General features: G+C 38.3%; 1 long non-coding RNA gene across 1 annotated transcript; it reads left to right on the top strand.

Moving 5' to 3' along the window:
- Nucleotides 1–14,654: 14,654 nt before the first annotated feature.
- Nucleotides 14,655–15,264, top strand: LOC135119207 (uncharacterized). The gene is made up of 2 exons (XR_010278047.1): nucleotides 14,655–14,747; nucleotides 15,074–15,264. It is a non-coding gene; the product is annotated as an uncharacterized LOC135119207 (long non-coding RNA).
- The last annotated feature ends 1,678 nt before the right edge of the window (nucleotides 15,265–16,942 follow it).

Here is a 16,942-nt window from a genome sequence, read left to right as displayed (position 1 = left end):
ACTTGTGCCTCTAGATCCCACGGGGGGTTCCAGCCAGGGCACAATCAATACATGACTACATTGATAAATGTAGTCATGTATTGATTATCATCTACGAAGTATGGAAAATAGTCTAGATATTTAGTTTCTAAGAGGAAGCGGTTCCAATAAAGATTTAAAGAGTTTTTCCTTTCTTGTTCTTCTTATCGAGCGAACTGTAAGTTTAATCACCTAACAAACCCTAGTGTGATGTCAGAGTGTAGGTACTCAAACTGCTACTCAGTAATATTCGGGGACGCTGTACGTTACGATAAACTGAATAACTATCAGACATATTATATCTGGTTGTTCTCGTTTAGCTAACGGTGAATATTTGCACAGACATAACCAAGTGGCCAAGATCATCCACCAGCTGCTTGCTCTGCAATACAACCTTGTAGACCTTGAGGTACCGTACTACAAGTATGCGCCCGACCCAGTTCTCGAAAAGGACCATATCACGTTGTACTGGGATCGAACTATCATCACTGACAGGACTATTGTAGCCAATAAGCCTGATATAGTGGTGATAGATCGATTAGCGCGCCGCGCGATGATAATCGATGTCGCCGTTCCGCATGACGAGAACCTCGTGAAAGCAGAGAAAGAGAAACAAATAAAGTATCTCGACTTAGCGCACGAGGTTGTCGCCATGTGGAGTGTCGACACGGCTGCCATTGTGCCGATTGTCGTTACGGCCAATGGTCTAATAGCCAAGAGCCTCGACCAACACCTCAGGAGGCTCTCGTTAGGCGGATGGATCAAGGGACTGATTCAGAAGGCAGTACTCCTTGATACGGCACGTATTGTGAGGTGTGTTTCTGTCTCTGGGACCCAAACCACCGGTACCTTGGACCCTGTGCCCGATATCGGTGGCAACCTATTTTTTATATTTTTATATTTAATATTTAAAAATGTAATTAATATGTTCAAGAATAAATAAATGATAAGAAAACTGACTAATACGGCAAGTTGAATTAAATCTATTATAGTAATAATAATAACCCCATAGCGTCCATGGGATTATTTCAAAAATTTCATTTACTTACAAACTAATTTGGTGCTTTAATTTAATTAAGGCATATTTCTTGGACCATTAGTTAGCAAATAAAAGGCTGTGCATTAAAAAGGTGCTATTGTTAAAAAGTAAAGCACTCTCAGTTTGCCTTATTGAACTCTTGTAACGTAACCATACCGCGATGTAGGTTTCGCACAACTCGGAGCAACGCCATCTGTTGAGCAAATGTGGTAACGTGCAGTTGAGAGGTTTTATGCTCGTTTTCAGACATAATTAGATAAAAATAAGCTTGTAGAATGCTTCTGTAAACCAACTATTTAATAATGGAAACATTACCCTTATAGAAAGAGGAGTTCCTGATATTAACCATAAAAATAAAGTTTATTCAGTTTGTCTATAGATGGCGTTGTACTCCCTTATTTTATCCGAGCTAGAAATACCCTCTCGATGCGGCAGAAACCGCGGGAAAACTGCTAGTAATTTACGTTAGCCACGGGCTGCTGTTATGCGGATTAATACGAAATAGGTATACTTATGAATGATTAATAGTTAAAGATTATTTACGCTTACCGTAAATTATAGATAACACGCTCGAATAAACAATAATAATAGAAATAAATAAATAAATTATTTACGGCCCAAATGAGCTGTTACTAATTAATTATCATAATCACTTAATTACCAGATCAAAAACGTGAAAGTAAGAAAGAGTTTTGGGAAAATCTAAGATTGACCATGTGTGCAGACAATTAAAGTGGATTTTGTGAAATTTTGACAAAGCACTCCGAAATCTGGCAGTTGGTGATTGATACACCCGTGTATCGGAGAGCACGTTGCGAATCACAAGCAGGACCGACATTAACGACACAGGAGAGAGATCACAAGTTGTGATCGGTGTCGGATCGGTGTCGGATTGTCGTTCCATCGCGCTATGAGAGTGAAGGAATAGTGAGTGCACCTGTGTCCAAGCAAATGCGCGTGCACTGTGATATGTCTGATCTCCTTATATGAGAACAGCCGCCGTGGCCAACTATCCGTTAGGATGCCATTATTATTGTTAATTGCCCGTACCATGCATTTTAGACTTTTACAGCAGCATGACTATTCCATATCGTACCATAACTATTTTAACTATATAATGTACCTACTAAAAATAGTATAAAAACCATGGTTTTAGTTAGAAAAATCATATTCTCACTGAATTCATTCAACATGAAGTTCTTACAAGTTGTACTACTCGCTCTAGCGGCGCTCGTGGCTTCTGTGGCTGCAGGGCCCCGTCCAATCCGTAAGTATATTTAAGATTATAAAGCTGTAGTTCTGTTTGATTGCTTGAACCTGCTAACCCCAGGAACTCATCATCTGCCGAGCCTTTTCCCAACTATGTTGGGGTCGGCTTCCAGTCTAACCAGATGCAGATGAGAACCAGTGTTTTATTAGGAGCGACTGCTTTTCTGACCACGTCAACCCCGTCGTCTAATTACCCGTAACGCCTGCCCAAGATGTTCAAATAACACTCTGGATCCATCAGTTTCTAGAGCTTTCCGAAACACGAAACAATTCTTTATTCAAGATTATCGGGTTGCCCGGGTAACTGGGTTGGGGAGGTCAGATAGGCAGTCGCTCCTTGTGGCACACTGGTACTCGTCTGAAGCCGGTGATCTATATCCTATATACGAGTATACCTTTTTACGGGTACGCCACAATAGGGGCGGTAACTCCCCGCTTTGAGGAGTGGTTCGGGGGGAGTTATGGCGCCATCACCTTCGCGTGATGCAGTTCCTCACCAGGGCCGAAGCCTGCCGGGGCTGCGGTATCCTCGCGCTCATTACCGCGGCGCTGGTCCATAAAGGACTTAAGAAGGAACATGGCGGGGTTTAGTCAGTAAGAGTCTGACACTCCCTCACTCTGCATACACAGCGGGAGTCGTCATTTGATGATTTTCCATAAGAAAGGTATGCTATACCTTTAGTATAGACTAAGCCACGAGCTTTAATGAGTTTTAATATGGTATTATTGTTGACAGCGAATATACAGAATCCTGTCATGGTCGGGCGCATCGCTGAGCCGAATTTTGTGACGGTTCCCTTCAACTGCCCTCCTGGTCAGGAGATGAGTACAGATGGAGTTTGCCGTGAACCCTGGTATGCTCCAGAAGATGGTAAACAAGGAAATTAATAAATGAATAAAACTGTGGTCTTTTTTCAACTTACATACTTCTTTATTTTTAACAACCTTTCCCAATATAGTATCTACCCGGTTCGCTTACTAGAGATAGAATTTTGACATTACTTTGTATCTGTAATAGAGCTACAAAATAACAGATAGATAGCGTATGGGAATGGCGGTAAGTCAAATAACTTCCTATCTTGATGTCGCGATGGCTTAGTGGTTAAAGCATCAACCTCTCAAGTATGAGAGTGCGAGTACGATTTCAGGTCAGGCTTGTACGGTAGACTGCACATCAGCGGTAACTGTCATGCACCTTAACTCAATAGTATTAAGCACGATTTTCCTATAAAACTGTTCCCACTGACCTGAAGTTGACTGTATCAATGCAACTTTTCTAAGTTTATATGTTCTTACTTTCTAAGTTTATCTTACACACCCAATGACTGATTGAGTGTGAATGATAGCATTCGAGGGTATTATATTAGTTTACATAACTATAACTGTCAGAGCTATCATTATTTTGCAAAAAAATGCGACCTGAGAATCTTACTTATCATAAACAAAATAAGCATTAATAACTTGCGTAGTTTCCAACGCTTTAGACTCTAGTCTAGGCTACTCATCATCACCCTGTCCTTGTCCCAATTTTGATTTGTGTTCGGCGCAGCATGTTTTCTTCTTCCATACTATATTTTTCACATCTCTGGTTGCTATCAACCGTTTCGGAGTTTCCTAAAATATACGTTGCCTTCTCCTCTTGTATATGGGTGAATGCTATCTGACTTGACTAATTTAAGACGTATGAATTTAGTCAATAGAGTTTTAAGAAATAATAATAACCCCATAGAGTCCATGGGGTTATTTCAAAAATTACTTTACACTTTGTTATAATTTACTTAAGTCTAGTTGGTCCTAACAAAAAGACTTTGAAAGCTTTATAAGACTGTTAGGAACACATTTATTATAAGTTTGCCTTATTGAACTCTTGTAACGTAACCATACCGCGATGTAGGTTTCGCACAACTCGGAGCAACGCCATCTGTTGAGCAAATGTGGTAACGTGCAGTTGGGAGGTTATGCTGGCTTTAATAATTAAATAAGTAAATATATTTAAGTGTAAGTGATTGTTTTGCGTTAAGATATTGGTAATGAACATTTTGTCATATAATATTGTTATTTGTTGCACGCCCCGGCTTCACTCGGGATAATTTAATTTTTCTAGAACTTAATGTTTTCTATTCATTTGAGTTCTACATAGTGGCTACTTACTGAGTACCTTTGTACGCTATTTATGTAGACTTACCCTTAAAAAAATTTAAGAGCATGCCTCTTCCACCATTCTTACCTATATCTTTGCTTCTGAATAAAAACCGTCAATTTTCTTAACAACAACAACTGTTAACTATGAATTTTTACGTTCAATTTTTAAAGTAAACTATTATTTCATTTCATTATTGTTATCATAATAGAGTTTAAATATTTTCAGCGCCTGTACTGGGCATTCTCCTTTAACACGCTGGCTATTTTTACACGCTTTTTATTAGCTTCACCTGTATGTTTGTAGGTTTGTAACCGACTTCTTTGGGCGCGATTTTGACCCACTTTAAACGGCCAGATTTTTCTCTCAATACCGTCAATGTAAACTTAAATTGTCATCTAAGAAGTATGGAAAAAGTCCAGATATTTTGGTTCAAAGAGGAAGCAGTTCAAGTAAAGATTAAAAGAGTTTTTTCCATTCTTGTTCCTCTTATCGAGCGAGCTGCAAGTTTAATCACCTAACAAACATTAGTGTGATGTCTAACAGCCAGTTTCTTCATCAAAAGTTAAATCCAAAGCAAAAGTCAAAGTAATGTCTAAAGTAAAAGTAACGGTTAAATTCAATTTTTCTATGAATTTTGCTGTCACTTTAGCCTTGAAAAAACGAATTTGACCGTAACTTTAACTTTAGACATTACTTTAACTTTAACTTTTGATGAAGAAACTGGCCGTAAGTGTACTCAAACACGTCTGAAAGAGTATAACGACTGCTCTCAGTAATATTCGGGGACGCTAACATTAATTCAAATTCAAATTCAAATCTTTATTTGCGTTCCATATGTAATACAGGTGGTATTTTTATAAAGTAAAAAACTGACTAATACGGCAAGTTGAATTTAATCTAGTAATAATAATAACCCCATAGCGTCCATGGGATTATTTCAAAAATTTCTTTTACTTACAAACTAATTGGTGCTTTAATTTAATTAAGGCATATTTCTTGGTCCATTAGTTAGCAAATAAAAGGCTGTGCATTAAAAAGGTGCTATTGTTAAAAAGTAAAGCACTCTCAGTTAGCCTTATTGAACTCTTGTAACGTAACCATAGCGCGATGTAGGTTTCGCACAACTCGGAGCAACGCCATCTGTTGAGCAAATGTGGTAACGTGCAGTTGGGAGGTTTTATGCTTGTTATCAGACACAATTATGTAAAAATAAGCTTACAGCATGCTTCTGTAAACCAACTATTTAATAATGAAAACAATTTCCTTAAAAAAAGAGTAGTTCCTGATATTAACCATTAAAATATAGTGTATTCAGTTTGTCGATAGATGGCGTTGCACTCCCTTTTTTTATCCGAGCAAGAAATACCTTCTCGACGCGGCAGAAACCGCGGGAAAACTGCTAGCGTTTCAATACGAATTAGATGTATATGTATTTATATATTGATAACTAAATTTGATCATTTACGCTATGCCTTTAAACAATAAATAACACGGTCAATACAAATAAATAATTATTTACGGCTAAATGAATCGTTAATAATTAATTTTCATAATTACCAGATTAGAATTAGCTACCAGATCAAAAAGGTAAAAGTAAGTTTAGGGAAAATCTTAGATAGACCATGTGTGCAGAAAAATGCAGAGGATTTTCTGAAATTTTGACAAAGCAGCCGTAGTCTGGTAGTTGGTGATTGACACACCCGTGCATTGGAAAGCATCAAAGACTATATGTACTTTATAGAGAGCACGTTAGTCGGTCCTTCTTGTGATCTCTCTCCGGTGGTGTCGGATTGTCGTCCCATCGCGATATGAGAGTGAAGGAATAGTGAGTGCACCTGTGTCCAAGCAAATGTGCGTGCACTATAACATGTCCTGCGCAGCTGGCTGATCTCCTTATATGAGAACAGCCCCGTGGTTGACAATTGGTTAGGGCGCCATTATTATTGTTATTTGCCCATACCATGCCTTTCAGACTTTTACAGCAACATAACTATTCCGTATCATACCATAACTATTATAATATACCTACTAAAAATAGTATAAAAACCATGATTTTAGTTAAAAAAATCATATTCTTACTGAATTCAGTCAGCATGAAGTTCTTACAAGTTGTACTACTCGCTCTAGCGGCGCTCGTGGCTTCTGTGGCTGCAGGGATTAGTGCAATCCGTAAGTATATTTAAGATTATAAAGCTGTAGTTCTGTTTGATTGCTTGAACCTGCTAACCCCAGGAACTCATCATCTGCCGAGCCTTTTCCCAACTGTGTTGGGGTCGTCTTCCAGTCTAACCAGATACAGCTGAGAGAGAACCAGTATTTTACAGGGAGCGACTGCTTTTCTGACCACGTCAACCCCGTCGTCTAATTACCTGTAACGCCTGCCAAAGATGTTCAAATTACAGCTGGGATACATCAGTTTCTAGAGCTTTCCGAAACACGAAAGAATTCGGTATTCAAGATTATCGGGTTGCCCGGGTAACTGGGTTGGGGAGGTCAGATAGGCAGTCGCTCCTTGTGGCACACTAGTACTCGTCTGCAGCCGGTGATCTATATCCTGTATACGAGTATACCTTTATACGGGTACGCCACAATAGGGGCGGTAACTCCCCGCTTTGAGGAGTGGTTCGGGGGGAGTCATGGCGCCCTCACCTTTGCGTGACGCAGTTCCTCACCAGGGTCGAAGCCTGCCGGGGCTGCGGTATGCTCGCGCTCATTACCGCGGCGCTGGTACATAAAGGGCTTACAGAAAGAACATGGGGGATTTAGTCAGTAAGAGTCTGACACTCCCTCACGCTGCACACACAGCGGGAGCCGTCATTTGATGATTTTCCATAAGAAAGGTATGCTATACCTTTAGTATAGACTAAGCCACGAGCTTTAATGAGTTTTTATTATGGTGTTATTGTTGACAGCGAATATTCAGAATCCTGTCGTGGTCGGGCGCATCGCTGAGCCGAATTTTGTGACGGTTCCCTTCAACTGCCCTCCTGGTCAGGAGATGAGTACAGATGGAGTTTGCCGTGAACCCTGGTATGCTCCAGAAGATGGTAAACAAGGAAATTAATAAATGAATAAAACTGTGGTCTTTATTTTTCAATTTACATACTTCTTTATTTTTAACAACCTTTCCCAATATAGTATCTACCCGGTTCGCTTACTAGAGATAGAATTTTGACATTACTGTTGTAAAATAGTTGTAATTGAAAAAAATACGATATTATGTAAAGAGAAAAATTTTTTATTGAGTGAAATTTGACAAGTCAAGTGACATATGAAAATATTTGAAATATAAAAAATAAATACTGTAACAGCCAGTACGATTAGATATAAGAACTCCTTCAACATCCTCCCTTTAATCGTGCATGACTGTACAAACAAGTAAACTTATAAATGTCCTCGACTGTACTTACAATAATCATACTTAAATTTACCTGACTGTACTTTTCACAAAGTAAATTATAAAAACAACACGAGAGTACCTAGTCAAAACTTAGAAACAAAACAATCAATTCTTATTTAAATAAAATAAAAACAACTTAAGATATCATTAAGCCTATATCTGACACGCAACGCTGATGTTTGCAACGACTCAACCCTTTGGTTAAAATATCCGCTAACATCCTGTCAGTTGGCCAATATGATAGTTTTATTTTATTATTTTCGACCAATTCTCGAATAAAATGATATCGGACATCAATATGTTTGGTCCGATTATGGTGGACCGGGTTCTGCGCCAACTTCTGAGCACTTTGGTTATCGTTACAAAGTGTAACTACAAAAGACTCACCAGTTATTTCTCCAATAAGGCGTTGTAAAAACACAGCTTCCTTAGCAGCACTAGTTAATGCCATGTACTCGGCTTCAGTCGATGACAATGCTACTGTAGGTTGTTTTTTGCATTCCCACGACACTGGTGCATTAGCTAATTTAAAAACGTAACCTGTGTAAGACCTTCTGTCACTGCCGTTGGCCCAGTCAGCGTCGACAAAACCGCATAAGGGTTCACCAGTTCTTTTAAAAGTTAGTCCATAATCCAACGTACCTTTCAGATACTGCAAGACACGCTTAGCCGCAGTCCAGTGTGCCTGCATAGGATTCTGATTAAACTGACTAAGAAAACTAACAGCAAACAAAATATCAGGCCTAGTATTGATAGCTAAAAACATAAGACAACCAATTAAGTTTTGGTAGGGAACATTGCCAGCCGATTCAGTTTGAGAACGCAGGTCAATGCTTACATCCATAGGAGTGGATACAGTCTTGCACTCCGACATATTAAAACGACTCAAAGTCTCTAAAATATACCGTTTTTGGTCTACCTTCACATCGTTAGTTCCGTTTTCCCTAGCGATATGCAAACCAAGGCAATAGCTGAGTTCACCTAAATCCTTAACACCAAAATATTTTGTCAAACCGTTCTTTAAGTAAGATAGCTCAATCTCATTATCATAGATAAATATTAAGTCATCTACGTATACTGCTAGAATGGAAATATTATCAGGACCTCTTTTCAAATAAATACAGGGCTCAGACTGTAATCTGTTATAGCCTAAGTCCAGAAGTACCTTATCAAGACATTTATTCCAGGCTCTAGCTGCCTGTTTGAGACCATAAAGCGATTTGTTCAAATGACACACTTTTGTCTCTTTGCCTTCAACAATAAAACCTTCAGGTTGTACCATGAACACATTCTCTTCAAGTTTACCGTACAAAAAAGCAGTGTCTATGTCTAAATGATGCATTTTCAAATTCTGTTCAACTGCTAACGCAATTAAAACTCTAAGCGACGAATAACGAACAACCGGTGAAAAAGTTTCCTCATAGTCAATACCATAACTCTGATGAAAACCTTTAGCTACCAAACGTGCCTTGTATCTACAAATGTTACCTTCGGAATCACGTTTTAACCTGAAGACCCATTTACACGGTATAACTTTCTGACCCTTGTTCTCTATTAAGGTCCAAGTACCGTTGGTCATCAAGGAGTTGTATTCGTCTTCCATAGCAGCTATCCATTTAGCTTTATCAGGTCTTGAAAGAGCATCAGAATAAGAATAAGGTTCGTCTGTTAACTCACCACTTAGCATCGTCGAACAACAGACAGTACAGCGATAATTTACAGGTTTTCTATCCCTCAAATTGTACCTCGTACCAGTTTCCACAGGCACTACTTCTTCCTCAGCAGGAACTATAGAAGTTTCAGGAAGAGGAGAAATAGGTAGAGCTGGTGGTGTAGGTACAGCAGGAGCACTACTTGTACTTGCCACAGGATCATCATTCAAGGCTGACTCTATTGCTGAGCTGCCTTGGACCTGTAAAATATTGGTATCAGAAGAGAGAATAATGTCACGACCAGGTGACTCATCCTTTTTCGGAACCGTATCTGAAAAACAATTCTCCAAAAATACTACATCCCGTCCTTTAATGGATTTCCTAACATTAATAGGATCTCGAAATCTATACGATTTGTTGTCATCACAATACCCAACGAATATATACTGCTTTGCTTTCGGGTCTAGCTTATGACGATCGCAAGCGGGTACATTTACGTATGCACGACAACCAAAAACACGTAAATGAGCAAGATCTGGCTTCCTGTTATACCATAGCTCATACGGAGTACGATTTTCTAAAGCCCTGTGTGGACATCTATTTTTAAGATAAGTAGCTGTACGTACCGCTTCTTGCCAGAAAGTCTTGGGTAGGCCACTATCTTGCAGCATACACCTAGCTTTTTCAACTAAGGATCTATTTGTCCGCTCAGCAACCCCATTAGACTCAGGACAGTATGGAACAGTGGTCTGATGCCTAATTCCTTTTGAAGCAAGATAAGCTTCGAACTCAGCATTGACGTACTCACCGCCATTGTCAGTACGTAAGTTTCTTATTTTAAGAGAAGTTTCTCTCTCAACAAGAGCTTCAAACTCTAAAAACTTTTTCTTAACATCCGCTTTAGAGCGTATAAAATAAGAAAAAATCATTCTAGAAAAATCGTCTACAAAAATGAGTAAATATCTGTTCGATTCTAAAGAAAAAACATCAAAAGGACCAAACGTCAGAATGTATAAGCTCCAACATTCTAGTACCTTTCTTATACTCAATAGTTTTGAAGGGTTTTCTACACTGTTTTCCTTCTATACAAGCTACACAAGGGTTTTTATCTAAAGAAGAATATTTAATACCTTTTGCTTGACCATGACGCAGGTGTTCCAACGCAGCGCGGCATAAATGTCCTAGCCTGCGATGCCACAAACTCGAAGAAGTATGTACATCGCCAACCATTGCGCTTACCGGGCAAATAGGTATATGATCGAGTCTGTACAACCCACCAACATTGCGTGTTGGGTGCCCTACTGGCTTGCCAACTACCTTTACGTTGTTATTGTTGTACATGTTACATCCTCTTTTATCAATTTCTTTGTCAACTGCCTTACTTACAGAAATTAAATTAGTGCTTAATTCTGGAACAAAAAGAACGTTTTTAATACTACTTAATTCTAAGTTATTTTTCTTTAACAACTGTACATCACCAATGCCTGTCGAAGAAACCTTCTTATTATTGGCCAAAGTTATTACTTTACTCTCAACATTAGAATTGAAGTTAGAAAGCCATTCCTTTTTGCATGACATATGTGTGGAGGCGCCACTGTCCACGTACCAATCCGACGAACTTATGCTTCCTCCAGCACCAAAAGACGTTAATGTCGATTCCTTGACATATCCTTGCTTTGACTTTTGTCCTTTTTTCTTTTGCGGACAATTCGGACTTTTATGTCCAGGCTCCTTACATCGGTAGCACACAATCTTCTTCGCTCTCGGCAATTTAGAAGCCACTTTTCTCGCATAAACTTTTTACAGAAAGAATGGATGCCCCGGATCCCGAGGGAACTACACTTGTATCACCGTGCGACATTTTAACACATATGCGTTACAATTACAACATTGGTAGGGCTGGGCCCATAACCATTTGTTGTAAAATAGTTGTAATTGAAAAAAATACGATATTATGTAAAGGGAAAATTTTTTATTGAGTGAAATTTGACAAGTCAAGTGACATATGAAAATATTTGAAATATAAAAAATAAATACTGTAACAGCCAGTACGATTAGATATAAGAACTCCTTCAACCATTACTTGGTATCTGTAATAGACCTACAAAATAACAGATAGATAGCATATGGGAATGGCGGTAAGTCAAATAACTTCCTATCTTGATGTCGCGATGCTTAGTGGTTAATGCAACAACCTCTCAAGTATGAGAGTGCTAGTTCGATTTCAGGTCAGGTATGTGCCAATGCAACTTTTCTAAGTTTATATGTTCTTACTTTCTAAGTTTATCTTACACACCCAATGACTGACTGAAGGTGAATGATAGCATTCGAGGGGATTACATTAGTTTACATAACTATAACTGTCAGAGCTATCATTATTTTGCAAAAAAATACAATGATCCGACCTGAGAATCTTGCTTATCTTAAACAAATTAAGCATTAATGACTTGCCTAGTTTCCAACGCTTTAGACTCTAGTCTAGGCTACTCATCATCCCCCTGCCCTTGTCCCAATTTTGATTTGTGGTCGGCGCAGCATGTTTTCTTCTTCCATACTATATTTTTCACATCTCTGGTTGCTATCAACCGTTTCGGAGATTCCTAAAATACACGTTGCCTTCTCTTCTTGTATATGGGTGAATGCTATCTGACTTGACTAATTTAAGACGTATGAATTTATTCAATAGAGTTTTAAGAAATAATTATAACCCCATACACAAGAAGAACCATATGGGGTTATTTCAAAAATATTAATTGTAACCAATTAAGTAAAATGAAATTGACTGAATATTACATTTTAAGGCATAAAACACATTTACTATAAGTTTGCCTTATTGAACTCTTGTAACGTAACCATACCGCGATGTAGGTTTCGCACAACTCGGAGCAACGCCATCTGTTGAGCAAATGTGGTAACGTGCAGTTGGGAGGTTTTATGCTCGTTTTCGGACATAATCAGATAAAAATAAGTCTAAATAAGTCATTGGTAAATTAACTATTTACCACTGATGACATTTTTCAAATCGTATCATATCTTTAGTACTTAATATTGAACCATTCAAACAAACTTTTTAGTTTTATAATATTGTACAGTTGCCTTTTTTAATTAACCAAGTCTCTGCGAATAAAGATTTACATTTAATTTCATGAAGTGCAGAAATGAAATGACGATACACGGATTTGTGCCAATTTTCTAGACTGTTCTGAAAAGTCAAAATTTCATCAAAAAAATACTACCTCATTTTGAAAACACAAAAAATGTGTTTTATGCTTGGATAGGTGACTGTTTCGGAGGGCACTCGAAAATTCTTAGTTACGAAGGAGCAAGATAGGTTTTAGTCATTGACACTCCCTCACGCTGCTAACCCACAGCGGGAGGAGTCTTATACGCCTTCTTTGGAGCTGAGGATTATTTGTAATATCAAAATTCGTTGGCAGATGTCTCAAACGCCTTATTGCCAGCATTATGACATCTGAGGTTATTTTTCCTTACTCCGTGGTTTAAGTAAGACCAAAACTGTAACTTCTCGATAAGCAAGTGACTCACGAACCTTCCGTCCACTGATACCTTAACACCGGTCAAGTGCGAGTCGAACTAGCTAGAGCATGAAGCTTAAAATCATAAGTAATAATAATAACCCCATAGTGTCCATGGGGTTATTTCAAAAATATTTATACCCCTAGATTATAATTAAATTGTGACTCTGCATTAGACTGGTAATATAGTTAAAGCACGTTTGCCTTATTGAACTCTTGTAACGTAACCATACCGCGATGTAGGTTTCGCACAACTCGGAGCAACGCCATCTGTTGAGCAAATGTGGTAACGTGCTGTTGGGAGGTTTTGAGCACGTTTTCAGACATAATAAGCTATAATAAATAAAAATAAGCTTGCAGAATTTCTCTCTAAATTGACTGTTTGATAATGAAAACATTTTCCTTATCGGTAGAGTACCTAGTAGTTCCTAGGATTTAACCATCAAAATGAAGTTACTTAGTTTGTCAATAGATGGCGCTGTGCTCCCTTATTTTACCCAGGTTCTGGGAAGAAATACCCTCGACGCGGCAGAAACCGCGGGAAAACAGCTAGTAATTTACATAAGCCACGGACTGCGTTTATGCGGATTAATATGAATTAGGTATTTTTATAAATTAATAATAGTTAAAGATTATTTACGCTTACCTTAAATTATAGATAACACGCTCGACTAAACAATTATAATAGAAATAAATTATTTACGGCCTAAATGAACTGTTACTAATTAATTATCATAATCACTTAATTACCAGATCAAAACGGTAAAAGTAAGTACATATTTAGTGAAAATCTAAGATTAACTATATAGTGGATTTTCTGAAATTTCGACAAAGCAGCCCGAAATCTGGCAGTTGATACACCCGTGCATCGGAGAGCACGTTAATGTCGGTCCTGCTTGTGATCTCTCTCCGGTGGTGTCGGATTGTCGTCGCATCGCGCTATGAGAGTGAAGGAATAGGGAGTGCACCTGTGTCTAAGGAAATGTACGTGCTCTATAATATGTCCTGGGCCCCGATTCTCCTAAGTTAATAATGTCAAAATCGAATAGAAATCGAATCGCAATATGATCGTAATAGCAGTTTTAACCATATCGGGCATTCTGCTACTAATAAAAGACCAATCGTATTCGATTGACATTTGATTGGTGTGCGATTGGTCTGCTATTTTGATGATTTTGGTCTATACGGTAGTTTGCTGTACAATCATTTTGCAATCGTAAATCATTTGCAGACAAAATGATTCATTATTGAATGACAGAAAAGGATAAAAACGTTTATTTCAAAGAAAAAATTGCGGAATGCCACATACGCTTCAATCGTAATCGACTCGGGATTGGATATCAGTCGAATCGAGTCGAACGTCAATCGAATGGCGCTTAAGTAAAATTAGGAGAATCGGGCCCCTGGGCAGTTGGCTGATCTCCTTATATGAGAACAGCCGCCGTGGCCGACAACTGGCTAGGATGCCATTATTATTTTTATTTGCCCGTACCATGCATTTTAGACTTTTACAGCAACATAACTATTCCATATCATACCATAACTATATAAAATACCTATTAAAAATAGTATAAAAACCATGATTTTAGTTAGAAAATCATATTCTTACTGAATTCATTCAACATGAAGTTCTTACAAGTTGTACTACTCGCTCTAGCGGCGCTCGTGGCTTCTGTGGCTGGTGCAATCCGTAAGTACCTACATAATTATGTATACAAATGTATGTAATATCATAAAGCTGAAGTTCTATTTGACTGCTTGAACCCCAACTATGTTAAGGTTCTTCCAACCTACAGACAGACATGTGTTGCTGGGGAGTTTGTTGCGCCACTTCTTCTTCCCAGCAATAACACATAGGAAGTGGTGAAGGGCGGGCGTTTTGGGGGCTGTCTTATGTAAATTCCTGACGTTCAAAAAGTGCTATCTTGCAGCCAAGTTTGAATAAATGAATTTTGATTTTGTATAGACTTAGCCACGAGCTTCAATGAGTTTTAAATATGGTGTTATTGTTGACAGCGATGATACAGAATCCTGTCGTAAACATGCGCGATGCTGACCCGAATTTTATAACGGTTCCTCCAAACTGCCCTCCTGGTCAGGTGATGGGTCCAGATGGAGTTTGCCGTGAACCCTGGTAGACTGCGGCTGCAGTCGCTCATGCTGGACTCCAGCAGATGCTAAACTTGCAAATAAATAACGGAATAAAACTGTGGTCTTTTTTTTCAATTTACATATTTATTTTAACTGCCTTTCCCAATATAGTATCTATATCTACCCGGTTCGCTTACCAGAGATATACAATACTATATTATAGTACAATTCAAGAATACATGAACGACAAAATAAATATTAGTCATACATAAACAATATACACTAAAATAGCTAATTAATATCTAAATGGTGTGACTTGAACGGCGCTTCGTTGACCGTAAGCCCTAGACCAATAGGTTTTTACAGATCTATCCAGGTTGTAAGATTTTCTGTGAGAGGTTTATGGAAAGCTGCACACAGGACCGATGGGAAATAGGAATCAGTAGGTACTTACAAAGTTCCGCCGGTTGCTGCAACTTGATCCACTCACACAGTACCTACACAGATCACTTGTACACATGTTATTTATGGTTTGATGGGCGCCCAGTAACTCCCTGCAGGGGTTGTTGACTAGTTTAAGAAGTTTATTGAAGTTTAGACATAGTTTTTGAATTTATTTTGCGGCGCGTTATGGCGGCCGGCGTCGTGTTTTTGGCACTCGCGCGAAAGTTTTTTGTATTGACGGTGGCGCCACGTCTCGCTTGGTGAGTGGCAGTTTTTGGAACTAGGAGAGGGAAATGGAAGGAACAAGGAATGCATGCAAGCTCAAACACTAAATAATTTCCTAATATATATTTATACAAATATAAAGAAATATAATATGTAATTTGAATTGTAAATTAACTATTCCTATTATATTAGGTATAATTCCTATTATGTTTAAAACTACCGCCATAATAATTAAGAATTAGTTTTAAGTATTTTAAATGTACTGGCATTAAATGCCAAATGTTGCTCTGCCCTAACAGGGTCCACAAATGTACGTAGCTGTAAGCTTTTTGTAACACCATGTGAAACTTGTGGAACGCAATAAATGATATGAATATAATTATAATTTTGTCATAACACCATTTGTTAAAGCACCAACCTCTCAAGTATGAGAGCGCGAGTTCGATTTCAGGTCAGGCATGTACTGCCGGGGCTGCGGGATTGTTACGAATGAAAGGCCTACGACGGAATACGACGGTTTTTAGTCAGTAAGTCTGACACTCCCTCAGTGCTGCTAACCCACAGCGGGAGCTGTCATTTGATGATTTTTGACGTTAAAGGTAATAGGTAGTACGTTTCATTTTATTAAAATATTATTTTATTATATTATATAACTAAAACAATGTGAGTTTCGCAATTTTTCCTATATTTGCATTATATGACAATGCTTCATTCCAAATTTCAAGATTCTGAGTTTACGGGAAGTATCCTGTAGGTTTTGATTCCTTTGCGAGTGTCGAAAATCTGTTGAAAATATCGACATAATTGGCTGTATCTTTTGATTGGCTTGGCTTAGAAGTTTGATATTTTCACAGCTTAAAGGGAGAATAGACCTGAGTATTTCATTCATTTCAGCTTGATACGTCCACGCGTTCTTGAGATAAAGGGTCTTGACAGACAGACGGCCGAAAAAGTGATCCAATAAGGGTTCCGTTTTTTCCTTTTAAGGTACGGAACCCTAAAAAGAAAATGTCAGGCATGTACCAATGCAAATTTTCTAAGTTTGTATGTACTTTTATCTTTCTATCTTAGACACTCAATGACTGATTAAAGGTGAAGGATAACATTCGAGGGGATTATATTAGT

Source organism: Helicoverpa armigera, chromosome 31 (genome assembly GCF_030705265.1).
Source record: "Helicoverpa armigera isolate CAAS_96S chromosome 31, ASM3070526v1, whole genome shotgun sequence".
Classification (NCBI taxonomy): domain Eukaryota; kingdom Metazoa; phylum Arthropoda; class Insecta; order Lepidoptera; family Noctuidae; genus Helicoverpa; species Helicoverpa armigera.
Note: the sequence above shows the minus strand (reverse complement) of the source record. Positions and strands in the feature narration are given on the sequence as shown.